Raw genomic sequence first — 15,527 nt, 5'->3', positions numbered from 1 at the left:
TTGACTGCACTTGTTATTTATGCCGAAATTCCGTATTCTCGGAAGCCATTTGAAGAGTTTGCTTCGGCATTGATTTGTTCTATAATACTTTATGATATAGTTGTAATATGTTGCAATGATCAGAGAAATTTATGCAAAATGTATTATGGCCATTGTTAAACTAGTAGGGTTCATATAATAGAAATATAAGTAGTAGAACGCTAGTAGCGCTGTTGTCACAAAACTGATTTTAATTATTCTTACCTTTAATTATGGTTTTTCATTGTTTGTTCAATGCCTTGTCGTTGTTTATGTTTTTATAATTAATTTGTCACTTTGATGCCCGGTACTCAGGCTGTCAGTTCGTGGCAAACTAGATGTTGGTAACACGAACAGCAGCGACATTAGCATTCTTAGGTTAATGCTTCTACTGTTCATATAATTATTATTTGTATGTTTAACAAAACTATCACAATCACTTCCAATGCCATTTTCAAATTTTCATCACCATATATTTTTTCAAACATCATTATTGGCACCCTCACAATCACTAATTTTATAACGACGAATGTAACGCAGAGTTTAACCAAACACACATTCTTAAAACGATTGAACACACGTTGGCTTTGAAACTTAACCACCATTACTGATTAGTACAAAATATTGTACAGCTCGTGTAAACGAACTGAACCATCAACAACCAGCACTAAGGTTATAAGTAACTACTGAACCCTGGCGGTCCCTCCGTTCGAAGAGGACCCGATAATATACCGGAACATATTAACAGATCCTCCGCCTGAATGCAGCCGTTTCATGATAAATCATGAACCGTTAGAGGTGTGCCAAAGTATTTGGAAGGTGATATGTTTCACAGACGGTTATTATTATGGTGCACCTTCTACTTTGGCACCGTCAAACATTGTGTACTTGGCCAGGGATTTAAGGGAAGTTATATGTTTAAATGTTTATCATAAAACAATTATTGAGTCGATCAATTTTTGTCACAATGTAGCTCCAAGTAAATGTAATCACCAGCATATAATGAATATGACAAATTTCATAAAAAAAATAGTTGATCAGTGGGTGTTGAAGCCAAAAAACAATCTACCACTGTTGCCCGGCCGACGGGAATCGTGAGCGACCAGATGCGATCCACAACCACCGTTGATAGAGTGGTCTTTTTCTGCCGCACGCATCTGGTCAGTCCGTCCCTATTGTTTGTGTATGTTCATATTTATGTTATGTATAATTCCCTTGCGATCGCTTCTCGATCGCCAGCCAGCCAGCAATCAGCTGGCAGTTGAAAATAAACCGTCGCGATCTGTACATCGCCGTGCGGCCGTATTAGACGGCAATAAATTACTGTTTAGTGTATAAGACTCTACAATTTGGTAGCCCCGGAACCGCTCAGCTCCAGAAGGGAACCAGCAAAAGCCCCAGACTACTGGTCTTAGCCACGGCAGTCCAATGGGGTGGGTACCTAAAACCTCTTTTGGTTCCGGGTCTCAGGGCGTTTTTGGCGTGGGGAGGATTCGGATGTTCGGAGAGTGTGTGGAATACCTATCAATTGGATTTACCTTGTATTCGAGCTTTTGAGGACGATAGTATTGAGCCACGGATGTGGTAATGGACGTCGAGGAGCTGGAGATCGATACTGCAGAAGGGATGCGACGGGTTGTTAAGCCCCAAACACAATGTGAACGGCAGCACGGTACAACGGCAAAACAGTAAGCCCATCTTGATCTACACTCTGCTTGTCAAATCCATGTTGAATCTGATAGAGTCGACATAGATCAAAACATTTATATGTCATTCAAGTCGGTGTTGCCGTTTTGCCGTTCTTGCCGTAATGCCGTTGCATTGTGTTTGACCCTTTATTGCGGGCCGCCGACTGATGTGGCGAGATGAGTGCGGCCCTGGGCCCTTGATGATGCGAACTGCCGGTGGGAGCGGCCCTGCGTGCTGCCGCGATATGCTGGCTGGTGTAGCGGGTAGATTTTGGTCGCTGGTGGTGATGGTGGACCAACCCGGAATGGTGCTTCTTTCGGGGCTGCCTGTCCGGTGTGACGGGGAGGGAAACCACCTGGTGTTGGGCGGCGTGGCGGTCAGAGCAAAGCAGCTCTTTGATTTTGTTCGGGTGCGTAGCGGCTCCGATCTTACAGGCTTCCAGGATCTACCAAAGATGCCAGCCGATGGGAATTCGGCCCTTCGAAGCACTGTGGACCTACAACTGGGCGGTATTTGTCGAGGTCTACACGACCACGATTGCTATCCGGTCCGGTGACAGTAATTTCCGGGGATCGAAAAGGTGCTTTTGGAGATGCCACGCGGTGGCGAAAAAAACTTTTCCAACGTTTTGCACAAGCCACTTAATACTTCGAGCTCTAAACCACAACTGATCATCAACCACTGTCGACGCTTTCGCACCTTCCCTTCGGTTTTTCTGTTTCCGCGGTCATCTCAGCCAACTTCACGCGCTCCAATTACTAGGCCATTCATCCCGAACGCAATTTTCACAGTCGACATACAATTTTAAATCCACCGTTGACTGCTTAACAATTTCAACTCCCTAATTCCACACAAAAAAAAACTAGCAAAAACATTGCAATGGTACTCGCCGGTAACATATCCCCCCTCTGGTCGGGTAAAGTGAAGCGTTTACACTAAACATAATAACATTTGTAGTCGGCAACCTACGAGTATATCACTTTTTGGATATTCAGTAGAATTATCATTTAAATTATAACACCAAAAAAAACAAAGCAAAACACCATTCTCTCGAAATCAGTGGGCAACAATGTAACTGCATCATCATTAGAAACTAACTATATCGGAACAAAACATGCATTATTCTCTCCTCCAAATCACGAGTAGATTATATTTACTATATTGGTCAAAATCGCCAACCATCATCCAATCAAAACAATAGCACAAAATAAATTGGGGCTTTTTCGGAGAAGCTCCCAAACAAAATGAACAATACGCGACACTTATCTTTCCACGCAATACGCACTACTCCGACCGGGCCAGAGAACCAACGAATGCGCGCCGCGCCGGATAATCACATGTCGAGCGGACGACGGTGCCGAATAAACTAAATTGATAGCTCTTCCACTACTGTGGGCCTATCCTATCCATCGGAAAAAACTTTCTTGCCAACACCAATCCGTTGCGAGACCATGGACACTTTCGTGTTTTTCGTCTTTGTCCTGTGGATTGTTTGGACCAATTTCGCCCCACCGGGGCATTCACCAATACTTTGAAAACATTCAATTCAAATTGGACTTTCGTGCAGTTTCACGAATTGTGATTCAGGTTACTGACCTTTAGAATCTATATACGCTTTGACGCAGAAAATGATCAGTTTGCCGGTAATCCTTGATTGGTAAGGATCCAAGTGCGGTCGCGCGAGAGTAAGTTTTCGGACGTCTCCGTAAGTTTACTTTGATGTTATTAAATGGAATTAATTTACTCAGTCACGGTGTACTATATTTATTTATTTTGTTAATTTTTTATGCCGTGTTACTCAGTGATGCCTACAAACTCAGCGAGTCTCGTTCTTACTCCGCGGAAAGTAGAACAGACTAAAACGCTTATTTCAGGCCGAAGGTTAGATTCCAATGAAAAGGTCAACTTCAAGGGGTCATTAAAAGGTCAAATTTCAATTCAATATTTACAGCTCTACCATTCAGAGACTGGGGTCGTTACAGTTGCCCGAAGAATTGGAAGCGATTTAAGCCGACTTCAGTAAGCACGCCGGCCAAACACCGATGTTCTTTCCTCCCTGATCAACGAGCTCGTATGATGACGACCCATGCTTGGCCACAATTTTGCAAGGTAGGAACTGTGGCCCTAATTTTGCATTGTAAAATTCGTTGGCATTTGAGATTTTCGTATTTTTTTTTGTAAACGGTTGCCCCAACCGCAAATGGTTTAGCAGGCTGGCGAACTCTCAAATTATATGTGCGCGAAGCCTCTCTGTAGACTTTCTCGAGATTTTTTCGGACTAAATTGAACATTTTTGGTGACTCGTCTTTAATGCGTGCTAGGCACTAGAGATGGTCGGGTTTCACATTTTTCAAACCCGAACCCGACCCGTACCCGACTTATTTTATTCCTTCAAACCCGGACCCGACCCGAACCCGAGACAAAAATTTAAAAGCAAACCCGGACCCGACCCGAACCCGAAAAATTTTCGCTGTTCAAACCCGAACCCGACCCGAAACCCGAGAAAGTTTTCTAAGAAAAACCCGAATAGAACCCGAGATCGAAAAGATGAGAAATTCATCGGTTCTGATGCATAGGGAAGCTTTCCGGTTGTTACTTTGTGAACAATTATCCCCAAACCCGACCCAAACCCGGCAAAACCCGACTTTTTTCAAGCCCGAACCCGACCCGTACCCGATATTTTTTTAACCTTCATACCCGACCCGAACCCGAACCCGAAAAAATAAAAATTTTCAAACCCGAACCCGACCCGAACCCGTCGGGTTCGGGTTCGGGTCGGGTTTCGGGTTTGAAAACCCGAGACCCGACCATCTCTACTAGGCACGCCTCTAGAGACGTTTCGTCTTCATTTTCGTAGTTGCTGTGCTCGTTTCCGTCGAGAACTACTTCCTCTCCCCTCGCCACCCGAAACGGGGTAAAGCCAGTAGAGGAGTGAACTGTGGAATTAATTACCACCTCAACTTCCGACAGTCGCGTGTCCCATTCACGTTGGTTGTCTCGTGCGTATGAGCGAATAGACGTGTTTATCGCCCGATTCACTCGCTCTACAGGGTTGGCCTGAGAGTGGTGCCGGGACGATAGCCAGTGCTTGATCTTGAACCGATCAAGCATCGATTTAAACTCTTTCGAAGTGAAAGTTGTGGCATTATCGGATAATATTATCGCGGGAACCGAGTTCCGATGGAACCAATGACGCGTCAGTTCAAAGCAGAGCGTTTTCGCACTGATTTTAGAGAAGGGGTGCAGTTGAACCCATTTCGAGAATAGATCTAAGGTGACCAAGACATATTGGTTGCCCGATTTAGAACGCGGCAACGGACCGATGAAATCGATAGCGATTATTTGCCACGGTCTCGCTGGAAGTCGCATATCACCCATCGGGGGTGTCGTAGATGAATTGGGTGGCTTAATCATTTTATAAACCGTACACTTTTGAATGTAGGATCGAATTTGGCTAACCATTTTGGGCCAGTAGTAGTTTTGACGAACTTTAGCGAGTGTTTTGTCCGCGCCGACGTGCATGAAATCATCGTGACATGCCTTAAGTATCGCCGTTCGCGATTCAGGACTTGGAATAATTTTCCAATCGTATCGGTGATCGGAAAGATCGTGATTGAAGACGAATTTCTTAAGTTCATCTCCGTCAACTTGGAAATCGGGGTAATCGTCAGGTCTGTTCAAAACCGACAGTTTTAAATCACTGTACCAAGAAGATGAAGCACTGCTCGATATTGCCATTACGCTACGGGAAAGTGCATCGGGCACAACGTTGTCTTTTCCGCGGCGGTGTACAATCGTCATGTCGTACATTTGAAGTGAAAGGCTCCAACGACTGAGTCGTGAGGACGTCTTCCACTTTGTACGCATGATAAATGTTAGCGCGGAGGAATCGGTAACTAGGACAAAATGACTGCCCTCAATGTATCCTCGAAAATGTTCTATGGACAACAGAGCCGCCAGACCCTCCTTCTCGGTGGCATGATAGGCTCGCTCTTGAGTGGACAGCTTTTTAGAAAAGTACTCGATCACTCGCTCCTGGTTATTTACATTTTGGGTTAATACCCCAGCGACGGCGTGATCGCTCGCGTCGGTGTGTAAAATGAATTCTTGTTCAAAATCGGGACTACAAAGCACGGGGGACGTTATTAACTTCTCTTTTATTGCCTGGAAAGCCTCTTCCGCCTCCGGAGTCCATCTAACTGACTTCGATGTTGTCTTTAGAAGCTCTGTGAGGGCTGCGGTCGTCTTACTATAGTCGGGAATAAACCTCCGATAATAGTTTGACATCCCGAGAAAGCGGCGAAGTTTTGTGATCGTTGTAGGGCGTTCATATTCTACAATCCCCGAGCAACACACATGTTATAATTGTGTATTATCAACTTATATATGACTAGCTTTGGTCATATATCAGTTGATAATACACAATTATAACATGTGTGTTGCTCGGGTCGGTCTTATCTTCTCAGGATTTATTCTCAAACCCTGAGAGGAAAGAGTGTACCCCAAGAAGGGTATTTCACTCAGGCAAAAGTGAGATTTTTCGATTTTGATTGAAAGGTTCGCCTCTCTCAACCGTCTCGCCACCTCCTTGAGAAGCCGTAAGTGTTCCTCGAATGTCTCCGTTACTATAACGATATCGTCTAAGTAAACGAAGACATTCGGTTCCAGTGCACCATGACCTAACACTCGGTTCATCAATCGAGCCAGTGTGGCTGGGCTATTGATCAAACCGAATGGAAGCCGGGTGAACTGGAACCGGGTTCGCGTGAAATAAAATGTTGTGTAGTTCTTTCGTTTCAATAAACGTTTAAGTGTTTAAATGTAAATACGGATTTGTTAGTGCAGTGTCCGAAAGACCGTAAAGTGCGCGCGAACAGTGGGAAAAAGTTGATCATTTCTGTACACACCTTTAATATAGATATACTGCCCATATTCGCATAACAGTCCCATGTTTATAAGAAATCTCATAGAACATGATACCCTTATGCGAATAAGGGTAGGTCCTGTATAGTCTGACCATAGAGCTATACTGCCGTTCAACAAGTAGGCATAGAAGGGCAACATAATTCGATTTCAATTTTCAAAGTTATTAACTGTGATGTCGCATTTTCAAATAAATGCACTTGATTATCTCAAATTGAGATTTACATTGAACATAATTATACCTTGGAAAAATAGGATTTTCAGGAAATGTTCGATGAACTGTTGAATAGATCTTCTCTAAACAATTAACTTTTACCAAGGCCACATAAGGACACCATTCAAATAAACTGTCTTAAACATTCCAGATTTGTTTTCTGATTTCGAATTTGCAATAAGGATAAAAATCATTTACAGAGAATAAATAAGTTCTTTTCTTCACTTAAAGAGTACATTTGTATATATCTCTAAGATAAGTTTGGATAAGTTTGGAATCTACGTCACGCTCGAAAAGGTAGGGAGAGGGGGTTTAGTCAAGCGTTACAAGTACGAGGAAAAGGACGGGCCTGGGATTAAAGCCACGACCTTCTGCTTCTGAAGCAGAAGCGGTAGCCATTAGACCACCAGCGGAATCTGGTGCACTGAAGGTAATTAACACGCAGACTACATCAAATATTAAAAAGCCTTAACAATCAAAACATCTAACTTAAAGCACGTCATCACGTGACACGTTAAAATCAAAACTTCAGCACATATTTATAAATGCGCCATGATAATTTGTTTGTAGAATATTTTGAAGTCCATCAAACAATCAGGTTTCAGAAAAAAGATCTTACCTGAAATTATTCGAAGGATTCATCTACAGTTAAACTATTCTGATATTTTTTCGAAAAATTGGTCGAGAAATCTTTTCAGCGATAACTTTAAATATTTCCCCAGGAATTCTACATGAGTTTGTCTAATAACTACTTCACGTAATTTAAAAAAAATGTCTAATAAATTGAAAATTATATTTATTTATTGGTATTATTTTGTAAAACTGTGATGTATTATCATTATAAGCATAAACATAAGCATAGATGACCGTACAATTTATAGTTGTAACTCCGTGATTGACCAGAACAATCGAAGTTGCACAGAGATTCAATGAATGGGACTTGGGATTAGTTTACCATTCTCAATATGCACAAATCGAGAGTTCAAAATTTAAAAGTCAATAACGGCGCCGGTCACGGTCATCGGGGAAGGGAAGAAATGTTAGCTAGACAACTGTTGTTACTAAAGACCGATAACACCTCTGAATCTCCACAGTTACCATGAATAGATCGAACATTACTAACGATACGCGGCGCTTTTTCATTTCCCTACGTGAGTGACGCGCAACATGTTCGATCCTGCCCTCATCGCAGCTGTTTAACACGTTGGATGGCACAGAGCGTTTTTTGTCAAACTACAATCCTGAGAGAGATGAGAAACAGGCCCAAGTTCGGATGCAGGTTCTAGATGAGCTCGCAGTGGATGAAGAACCAGACGTGAAGGCAGAAGAAACTCAACAGGCGAAGAATTTGGAGACGCTGAGCAACTTTGAAGATCGTTACTTCATCGCCAAGGCAGAAATTCTGAAGTTGTTGGAGAAGAATGCGGTTCAAGTACCAGTGGAAACCGGTGCAGCTGCTCAGTGTAATGATCGGGAACCAGACTTTCGGAGAATAATACTGAGTGTTTCAAGATGTTTATAGTTAGCTATCTGAACGTAGAAAGACCTCATCTACGTGTTTATTTTCAGTTTTAAATCGTTTGATGGCGTTACACGCATTACATGTGATTTGAGTGAGATCGAACCTTTGTTCGCCATCTCTGTCATTGGACAGGGATACCACAGCTCTTCCTCCTTAAGAACTAAAATACACTTAAAATGAAATCTTAGCTTCTTCTTCTTATATAATAATCACCAATTCAGAATTCGATGTTTGAGTGTACCATTCAATATAATTCGACTGAATTTTTGATTCAATTAACTTCGAAAGAACATTTGTTCTAAAATACATGTAACAAATTCAGTTATAAACATAGTCTTTGTCAATATTTTCCTTCCGCACTCTTTTGGATCTCCGAGGTTCCGTCGATACTATTTCGGAAGATAACACACTTTTACGTTTTCTTCTCGGCTGCTCAGCGGCTGCAGGACTTCTCCTGGCACCCCCCGAACTGCCATCTCGATGATTCATTGGGCTTCGTGTCCTTTCGGCCGACGTAGTTATCATTGGCCGGATAGGAGATTCCGAACGTTTCGGTAATCTAAGTTGGTTTCGATGTAGCGTAGTTGGCACGCTTCCAATCATAATCTGGAATGTATTTTTAGAGAATCTTTTAACAAAATGTCCTTTGATCCATCTTGCTGGAACATGGGGGTTATGATTCTTGCACCATACTTCCTCTCCCTCCATTAGATTGTTAATGGGATCGTTTGCCAAATCAGCATTAAAATTAGAAATTAGACAGTTATCATTAGTTATAGCGTGTGGTTGGGACATTTGTCGCTTGTAATGTTTCTTAGGATTAATTAGGTCAATAAGTTGTTTAGGTACAAACGAGAAAATATTTTGTGATGGAAAACGTCCATCCTCCGTCAAGCAATTGTTTCTATAATTTAACAAAAATAAATTTATCTGATCCCCCAGATCCATATCTAAATAATCCTTATCCAATAGGAATTTTTTTAAAACGTCTTTAACTGTTCTGACCAGTCTTTCAGCTTGCCCGTTGCTAGCAGGGTTGTATGGAGGACTTTTCAACACCACTATTCCCTGCCTTTCTAGAAATTGTACAAAATTGATAGAATTGAATGGGGGACCATTGTCCGATACCAAAACATCTGGCAAACCGTACCGCGCAAAAAATTCAACTAAAACTTTCAAGACTCTTCCAGCATCCGTGCCTTTGTTCATCTTTTCCACTTCTAGCCATTTGGAAAAGCTGTCAACTATCAACAAGAACGTTTCATGCTGAAAGTAAAAAAAATCAACATGGATTCTACTGAACGGTCTTAAGGTAGGGGTCCATTGAAATGTAGCTTTAGGTTTCATATTTGCTGCCATACCATTACAAGCATCACATTTACTTACTAAATTTTCTATGTCTTTGTTGATTCCATACCAATATACTGTACGTCTTGCCAGCTGCTTCATCTTGACAGTTCCAGAATGATTTGCATGCAACAGTTTCAAAATTTCACTGTGCATTTGTTGTGGTACTATTACCCTATCCTGATACAATAGACACTCATCAACAATTTCTAGCTCTTGTTGATTTGAATGAACATCTATGAACTGTTTTTCTAATCTCTTTGGCCAGCCATTTTTCAAATAGTAAATTATATTTTGCAGATACTTATCAACCTTTGTCAACTCTGCTATTTTCTTATGATCCATAGGTAGTTCCTTACCAAAATTAATGCTTCTCACAACATCGGTGTCATATACTGCCGGAACACTCTGTTCTAAAGGAAATCTGGAGCAAAAATCTGCATTTCCCATTTTAGCCGATGGCCTGTATACAATATCATAATCATAAATTGACAATTCAAGTATGTATCTTTGAATCCTAGTAACAAATATTGAGTGTTTTCCAGATTTACCGAAAATTCCCACTAAGGGCTTATGGTCCGTATAAACAGTAAAGTGCTGGCCATATAAATATTTATGAAATTTCTTTATGGTGCAAACAAGAGCTAAAGCTTCAAGATGGAGAATAGGATACGATTTTTGTGCGTCATTCAACGTAAAAGATGTAAAACATATGGGCTTTTCTATGCCCTGGACCACATGTGCAATAACTCCTCCAAGGCCATATCCTGATGCATCGGCCACAACAATTATTGCCTTTTTAGGATCGTAAAACTCTAGAAATTGTGTATTCAATAATGCAGTTTTTGCTTCTTCAAATGCTTTTTCGCAATTTTCATCCCAAATAAATTTCACATCATTCTTTAGAAGTTTATACAAAAGGTAGAGCTTTGACGACAAGTGCGGAATGAATTTGTTGTAATAGTTTATTAAACCCAAAAACGATTTTAATTCCGTAACGTTTCTCGGAACTTTTGCCTTTTGAATGGTAGAAATTTTCTCCTCACACGGTAACAAACCTTTTTCGCTTATGATGTGCCCCAAATAGGGTAATTGTGAAACGAAAAATTTGCACTTTTCCCAGTTAATTTTTATATTTGCATTTGTTAATCTATTCAGTACCATCAATAATCGATCTTTGCATTCATTTAAATTTCTACCAGCTATAAGAACGTCATCGAGATAAACATACACGTATTCAATGCCCTCCAAAACTTTGTCCATAATTTGTTGGAATATAGATGCACTCGATGTTGCTCCTTGAGGCAGTCTATTATAAGTATAAAGCCCTTTGATTGTATTAATGACCATGAAACGCTTTGACTTTTCTGTTAACTCTAGCTGGGTGTAAGCGCCCTCCAAATCTAGAGCACAGAATACTTTGCATCCCGCTAAACCAGCGAAAAGGTCTTGAGCAACTGGCAAAGGGTAAGTATTAGGGATAATAACCTTATTAATGGACACTTTGCAATCAATGACCAATCTTATTTCGTTGTTCTTTTTAATGACAATAATCACCGGAGATGCCCATAGGCTAGTTTCAATAGGAGTAATTACTTTTTCCTTTTCCAACCGTTCCAAATAGTTTATAACTTTATCTTTTAAGCGGTAGGGAACATCATACGCTTTTTTGAAAATGGGTTCATCTGATTTCATCACTAAATCCGCTTGGAATCCCTTAATAGGAGTAGAAAAATCTTTCAAAAAAACATTAGGAAATTTCTCCTTGATCTCCATCGCTTCCCTTTCAGTTTCCGTCGTCATGTTATTTACAGTTAAGGAATTTGAGAAAAATTGTCTCCAATCTTTGAAAAAAATATCTAACCAAGTTCGTCCCATTAGTGGAAAAAAGTCATTACTACAATTAAGTACTAATAATTGTAGTTGAGCTTTCACACCTTTAAATTCAACTGAAACATTTGCTTCCCCTTCAACTTTCAGCTTTTCACCATTGACAACTATCAACTGTTTATCATACTTGGATAAAGGATTTTTGAAATGAGTAAAATATTTGTCCTTACTCATAACTGTCACAGAAGAACCACAATCAATTTCCATAACTAAGTTTTTATTTTCTATTGTTACTTCAACCAAGCATGGATCGTTAATTTTGTTAATTGAGGACACCATCATGCATTGTAAATCACCTGAGTTATTTTCCTCGTCATCAGACTCGTCCGTTCGCATCCTATTCATTAGATTACTCATCTGACAATCTACATTACGTCCGGTATCAACATCGTCCACCAAATTTATTGTATCTCTCCTCATATTTTTAAGCTTGAAGCATTTCCGCTTAACATGCCCTTTTACGCCACAAAAGCTGCATATAATATCCGCATAATTTTGCCGTTGCCTATTATCCTCCTTTCTCCAATCCCTAGATTTATATTGATCGTTATTATAAGCACTAAATCTCCTATCCTTGTATCTCTCTCCTGAATTTTCTCGTTCAGTTGCCCTAAATCCAAGCCTGTTTTTCACTGGCCCTCTATAGGAACCATTTTGCGTCGTCATTGTATTGCTGTTATGCGCCATCTGGAAAGTGTTCGCGAGCCTATTTAGACTGGAACCAATCGGTCCTCGTCCTCGATTTCTCAGATAAGCAATACTTTCCAAACCTACTGCTGTACCCGTAAGATTTCTATTGTTTGTACCTGCTAACTCCCACGTAGCTATGATTTTCTCCGCGGATTCTAGGGTTAAATTTTCTTCAGTTAATAGCCTCTGACGTAAAGAATTGTCTCTTAGCCCGGCCAAAATTCTGTCACGAACAGCAGTGTTTTTAAAAGTTCCGAAAGTGCAGAATTCTGCTTGCAATTTAACGGAAAGAATAAAATCCTCTACCGTCTCATCTGGTTGTTGAACTCTATTGTTGAATTTAAGACGTTGAATTAAATCGCTTTCTGTTTTATCTAGCCTTGATTTAAGTTTACTAGTCATTTCTTCATACGGAATCTCCTGAACACTCGTAGTAGGGAAAAGTAACTTTAACTCGGAAAAAATAACGGGTCCTCCAAGAGTTACAAAATATCCCCTCTTCATATCAGGCTGGACATTATTTACCGAGAAAAACAGCTCAATCCTTTCAAACCAATCCGCAAACGAGGTTCCTTTGCGGAAAGGTTCAATTGTAGTCGTTATATTTCTCGAAAACTTATTCATACAGACTCAAGTCAAAAAAGTATACAAACTTACTTTATCGATCCTACGTGTTAAGCAGGCGGAAATCTATACGTACCGCTTAGTACCAACTCAACTTTTCACTTTTAGAACGTTTAATTTCCGGATTTACAAAACGACGAAAGTAACATTTTCAAGTTTCGCAACCTAACCACTACTTTCGCCACCCCGCTGTATGGAGAGACAGAATGACTTAACCACGAATCAAAACAAAACACTACTTGAGCCGATTTTACACTGGTAGAAAAACGTCGAAAGTAACTGAATGAAACGGCTTATCATTTTCTTATAATTATTTTTGTGGGAAATAATAGAAACTACCTAGTTTTTGAACGTGAGCTGAGTGTATGCAAAATTTGAGCGAAGTACACGGCAAAAAAATGTTAAAAAGGTGATTCATTTTAAAACAGTTTTAGAAGATAGATTGTGATTTTTCCTAATTAATTTTCTCAAAACCGTACAAAAGTTACTTACGTCGGATTGAAAAAGTAATCGAGATTTGTTGCTGCCATTTTGAAGTACTAAACGCACCCCAAAAAAGAAAACCAAAAAAACCGCGGTTAACAAAGGCGACCAAAACTCTCAATGGGCTTTGTTAATATGATAATAAGCAACAAAAGAACTCACCAGGTCGTCTCGAAAACCGATTCTTTTAGGTTTTATCCTCTGGCCGGATAAGAAAAAGCCAACTTGTAGGCGTCAAACACACCGGAGTAACTGATACTCTCGTCTTGTCCAGCAGAAAATTGTTTCCCAGCAGCTAGATTACACTTCGTCCGAATTCGTCACCAGTCAGACCAAAACCACAATTTTCACTGCACTTCCTTGAAATCTGCACAAAATGGAAGAAAAACCACTCTTATTAAACAAATTCGGCGAAATTCTTGCTATATTACTTGGATTTAATTAGTAAAAAAAACGCACAATTACTTCAACTAAATAGAATGAGATTCTGTTTTGTTTTGATTCAATTTGCAAAAGCTTTTGTTATACCACTGTCAATACGCTTTGTCTTGACGTCTGAGCGAGAAAGCAAGTGATGCCGCCGGCGATGCTGTCAAACACAATGGCGATTTGCAACCCAAAATTGCGCCTCGTGCATATACGTAACACAATAGCTGTGATGTTAAAGTCACCAAAATAGCTTTGGTGAGCGAATTTGACGGATAGCGCCGACCATTTTTGTCGCATAGGATTCATCGAATGTAGCGCGGTTGTTGCACCATGGCCAGATTCATTTCCCGAGCGCGTGCACGGAAAGAAATAACAATTGTGATTTAAAAAAAAACAGTAGCGGAAAATCAACTGATGATCATTGTTGTTCTACTATTATCAAACATTTTAATAAAAATAAAATGCTTTTAGAAGTGCGCAGCAATGCTAAATCGGTCTGATGTATTGCAATTTTAGGGAAAACTTTCCGTTTTACGGTTCAACGAAAAGCTACCGCAGCTGTCACATCACTGATTTGCACTGGTAAATCATCAGTAGGCTTCAAGGTATCATTCAAGGTATCCAAGGGGATACCGTCTTGATGATCGTTGTTTGTTGCTATTTTTCATAGCGTTCTCTCTTTCAAGCATACTATGATTGAATTGTTTTCTTCAATGATGGAATGATTTCGAAGCCTGCGGTAGAACTTTGACAGCTGCGGTAGAAATCTGCGGCTACCGCAAACCGGAAAATTTTCTTAACAACCGTAATATTCTGCGCAGTTCATATGTATTTTCCACACGTTCTCCTATAATTGTTTTTAATCCACTTCGATACCGTCAATCCGCCCCCAAACTGGATGGCGTACACTCAGCTTAAGGTGATTATAAAACGAAGCCAAACAAGGGCACAAGACTGGAGAATCTGACAACAGTTTGCGTTGAAAACCAATCAATCTGCTTGCTTGCTGGTGGTGACTAATGGGATAAATTTTCAACGGTGAGAGCTGTTTGGTTCTCAAGTCTTGTGCTTTTGAAAATTTGAGGAGTGGCTTTGTTCTATAATCACCTTAACGCAATTTATAATTAAGTATTGAGTTGTAAATATTAGTATATATTAGTTGTGTTGCTAGAGGACATCTTGAAAATTCACTGAGATTCTTTCAGAAACCCTTCTGAAATTATTATATGTAGTTATTTCTTTGATCGCTCTGATTTTTCCAATAACCTCCTTGGGACTTCCTATTGGACTATCCCAGAAACCCATCTTGGGTTATTATGGAAATCCTTTCAGGATTCTGCTGTAAAATTCTGTAATTCTGCCGTAAAATTCTGGAATTCTGCCGAAAATGATTTAATGATTGCTTTCCAGTGTAATGGAATCTATTTTAAAAATCTGGGTTCGGGGATTCTCACAAAATTTCTCGGGATTTCTTCTGGAAATCCAATCGAAATTATTATTTAAATTCTGATATTTTCCTCGTAATTCTTCAGTATTTCTTCCGTGAAACTCTTTGAAAGTTCTTCAAAATCCCTTTGAGATTCTTTCCGAAAAATGTCTTAGATTATACCTATTATTCTAGAATAATCTCGGAAAGACGCCTGGGACTATAATCAAATAAATCTATTATTTCACTTCACTTTCTTTCGTGCAAATTCT

At 40.1% G+C, this 15,527-nt stretch overlaps 1 long non-coding RNA gene across 1 annotated transcript; it reads right to left on the bottom strand.

The window, feature by feature from the left end:
* Nucleotides 1-8,377: 8,377 nt before the first annotated feature.
* LOC110676811 lies at nucleotides 8,378-11,938 on the bottom strand. Its single transcript, XR_002500743.1, has 2 exons — nucleotides 11,900-11,938; nucleotides 8,378-8,972 (listed from the first exon to the last, which is right to left on the bottom strand). It is a non-coding gene; the product is annotated as an uncharacterized LOC110676811 (long non-coding RNA).
* Between the last annotated feature and the right edge of the window lie 3,589 nt (nucleotides 11,939-15,527).

Source organism: Aedes aegypti, chromosome 2 (assembly GCF_002204515.2).
Source record: "Aedes aegypti strain LVP_AGWG chromosome 2, AaegL5.0 Primary Assembly, whole genome shotgun sequence".
NCBI lineage: Eukaryota > Metazoa > Arthropoda > Insecta > Diptera > Culicidae > Aedes > Aedes aegypti.
This window is presented reverse-complemented; position numbering and strand designations above follow the sequence as displayed.